A 4,109-nucleotide genomic window follows, 5' to 3' on the forward strand; every position below is an offset into this window, starting at 1 on the left:
GAGCGAGTGGTTAACGTGCAGACTTCACAGCTAGGAGACCTGGGTTCAATGCCACCCTTGGAGTTTGTCTGTGTGGAGTTTGCATGTTCTCCCTGTACATGTGTGGGGCCACTCCAAATTGTCCATAGGTATGAATGTGAGTGTGAATGGTTGTTTGTCTATATGTGCCCTGTGATTGGCTGGCGACCAGTCTAGGGTGTACCCCGCCTCTCGCCCGAAGACAGCTGGGATAGGCTCCAGCACGCCCGCGACCCTCTTGAGGAGAAGCGGTAGAAAATGAATGAATGAATGATTTGTCTTGTTTCATCTGTAAACGTCTCATACAAGCTGCTTATATGTGCTTTGTTCGCTGGGCTGTAGCTTGCCCAACCCTATTGTACAGAATCAATATTTCATAAAAAGATTACTTTTTACTGCAGATTGGGATTAAATTGATCAATGGATTTTTTAGAGATGAAGTTATGGTAATTTTCAAGATTTTTCTTTGTAGAGTTCCTACAAGATGTAATCAACACACATGTCATGTCTTCACATGAGAATGAGAACTATGATGTATCAGAGTGGAGAAAAATGACAAGGCCACTTGCAGGATGAAAGATTGCCTGCATGGCGCAGCAGGAAAAATATTAAGGGGCTCATGAGGATGGATTAAAGATGAAGTGAAACTCTCAGCTTTCATTATCTGGTGACCCGCTTTGTGTTTTTTCAGCATTGATCTTCATCGTCAATCATTTATTTGACAAGCAGACCTGCAGCTTTCTATTTTCCCAGAAACCTGAGCCTGCACTTCAAGGTCACCTGTGGAAATGTACTCAATAATTTCAGACGGCTGCACAACTCTGGTGACAAGACTTTATTGATGCTTGCCTCTGCAAATTATAAGTGCTCCTTTTGGCCTTGTTGGGGTGAGGAAAAATGTATTTTCCAACACCAGAGACACACAAGTCACTCAATGGTCCTAGCTAAGAATATATTGGGACGCCTGGTCATTGCATCTATGGGAAGTAGAATTGGACGGAAATGTTCGCTTTTTGGGGGGGAGGGAAACTTGTGTTGAATTGTATTTGTTGTTTCTAGGCAATCACTTTGAACTTTAGCAGTTAAATTGGCTTGCCAGCAGCTGTCAGCACTTGTAAGTCATTTATTTCAAAGAATCTGTACCTTTCGCCTCTTTTAGTTCAAGTTGGCGGTGTCAGCAAGCTGTTCTGATCTTGTGTTCCGGAAGTGTAGTCAGGAAAGAACCAGAACACTTCAACACTCTAGTATCGGCATCAGGGCTCTTGACATGTACATCATTTCCAGGAAACAACAAAAAACCCAGGCTGCATGGCGGATGAGTGGATAGCACGCAGACCTCACAGCTAGGAGACCAGGATTCAATCCCACCCTCGGCCATCTCTGTGTGGAGTTTGCATGTTCTCCCCGTGCATGCGTGGGTTTTTCTCCGGGTATTCCGGTTTCCTCCCACATTCCAAAAACATGCTAGGTTAATTGGCGACTCCAAATTGTCCATAGGTATGAATGTGAGTGTGAATGGTTGTTTGTCTATATGTGCCCTGTGATTGGCTGGCCACCAGTCCAGGGTGTATCTTGCCCGATGACAGCTGGGATAGGCTCCAGCACCCCTCGTCAAACATTGTTAGGTATTATAAGCTGTTATATATATATGTGTGTGTGTGTGTGTGTGTGTGTGTGTGTGTGTGTGTGTGTGTCACAGAAGAGAGAGGAGAGCAGTCCGGTAAAGCCAGTGGGTGGGAATGCCTTCTGTTACTTTTTACTTCCAGGTCACTCAACATCACAAAGAGGCTTTGAGAGATGGACGACTTCTTTTCCAAAACTTGACCTCTAGTGGCAGCTATGCGTGGCCACATTAGGTACACCTGCACACCTGAATGAAATGCAGTCCAAGAGCAGTCATTTTTCCCCCTTATGAAGATCTTAATGTTTAATTTTGATAGAGACTATCGTAGTGGTATGAATGTTTATTATAGTTGTTTCAGGTTGTGGTGTCACTTTGGCATATAATTTAATGGATGTCCAAACTTTTGATATCTCTTTACGAAGAGTTCAAACTTTTCACCCTGACCAGGATAAGTGCTAGATAATTAAGGAAACTGGTTCCTTTTGGGGCCGCACGGTGGTCAAGTGTTGGCCACACAGTCGGGGAAGATCTGGGTTCGATTCTCTCCTTGGACATCTCTGTGGGGAGTTTGCATGTTCTCCCCGGGCGTATGTGGGTTTTCTCCGGGTACTCCGGTTTCCTCCCACATTCCAAAAACATGCTAGGTTCATTAGCGACTCTAAATATCCATAGGTATGAATGCTAGTGTGAATGGTTGTTTGTCTATATGTGCCCTGTGATTGGCTGGCGACCAGTCCAGGGTGTACCCCGCCTCTTGCAGAAAGTCATCCGGATAGACTCCAGCATACCCCCGCCACCCTAATGACTCTTTTGGAAAATGTTGCTTCATGACACTATGGACCATTCCTCCATGATAATAAGATCCAGTTTCATCAGACAGAAAGACATCATCTGTCCCGTTGTTTGAAACCTCTCAGCTTAATGTCCATCAAGTGGTATAATTGGTCAATAATTATGTGAGTACCAGGATGCTATGGAGAACACATTGCTATGAAAGCTTTTAGCTTCTTTGTCCAAGTGATATATTGTGAAAAGCTGTAGTATTTATGTGTGCTTCTATTCACACTTCTAACTTCTGTTGTGTTTTGTTGGCCTACTTAGCCAAACACAGCATATGTATGCAGATTGTGTTGATTTTTGTAGCAGTCTAATTACAGATGTCATTGGAAGTGAAACCTTGAGGGAACAACTGCTGCAGCTTTATTGACTGAATCAGATTAGCTCTGGGGAAATTGTTCCTCACCCTCCCACCAAGTAGATCCCTTCTTGAGAATCAGGAGGACGATACTTCCCAGGATGTGCAGCTGTCAGGTGTATTTGGGAGTGAATGGGTGGCAGGTGCAGCCGACAAATAGATGAAGATCATCTGTATCGCAATCACCAGGGAGCTCTCGTGGTGTGTGGGGCCGATTCCTTTTCTCACTGGGTACAATGTGAGCCCTTAGGGAGGAACACTGCTCTGAAGGCAGCGTCCGAGGGAGGAGTCTTACATAACGGCTCACATAATGACAATGAAAAGTCCTAATTTCCAAAGAGCTCCTGTCTGATTCATAGTGTATGGATGACGCTGTATATACAACAAAGGTGCATTATACGGTTTGTAATAATTTTACGATTCACAGAATGGGATGGAATGTTATTTTCAATAGATTACTTGTGCTTTTTGTCCCTCTTCCCCTTTTGCTTTTGCATATTGTAGCATATTGTAATTCCTGTGAAATTGTCATGAGTGTAATGTGAAGGCACTGCAACATACTGTATGTACAACAATGCATGTGGTATTATTATTAAGGGCTTGACTTGTCCACTTGGACAAGTCCACTTGGGAGAAAATCAGAGGGGAATTCTCAAGTCATCTCTTTGGCCTCTTGAACCCTCCTTGTGACTCTCCGTTGTGAGTGATCATAAACAGTGTTGTCTTCGAGTCACCAATTCCCTCTCCCACACAGTCCATGTATCTTTTTGTGTTTATCACACAATGTCACGGCTAATGGCGGTGACAATACATACAGCACCTACGCGGGAATAATGCTAGCGGCGTGTACCATCTTAGTACACACTACTTCGACAAGGTGTCAAAAAATCACTTGCGTGTGGGAATGTGGTCATTTCGTGACATAGAGCAACATTTTCGGTCATTAATTGTGTACCAAGTGCATAATTTATGTGGAAACATAAACAAACAGTGGAAAACTAGTCTTCTTATGAAGCCTGCCATTAATAAATAAATGGCAAGCGGACAGACTGATAGCTAGTTAGCTAGCTAGCTACCTAGCTTGCTAGCTAGCGAGACAGACAGATAGATACAGTATGACGTTATTCTAACGTCTTTGCACGAAATGAGACGAAACAGTTCCCACAAGTGAGTCAAAATGAGCGCCCTCTTCCCTTCCCTCCTCCTCCATGAATAATTTGTGACATTGCGGTCCACTCCCACAGCCATCACCCAGCTTCTTGCTGCGCGAAC

Source organism: Doryrhamphus excisus, linkage group LG17 (assembly GCF_037039965.1).
Source record: "Doryrhamphus excisus strain RoL-2023G ecotype Guam linkage group LG17, RoL_Dexc_Guam_v1.1, whole genome shotgun sequence".
NCBI lineage: Eukaryota > Metazoa > Chordata > Actinopteri > Syngnathiformes > Syngnathidae > Doryrhamphus > Doryrhamphus excisus.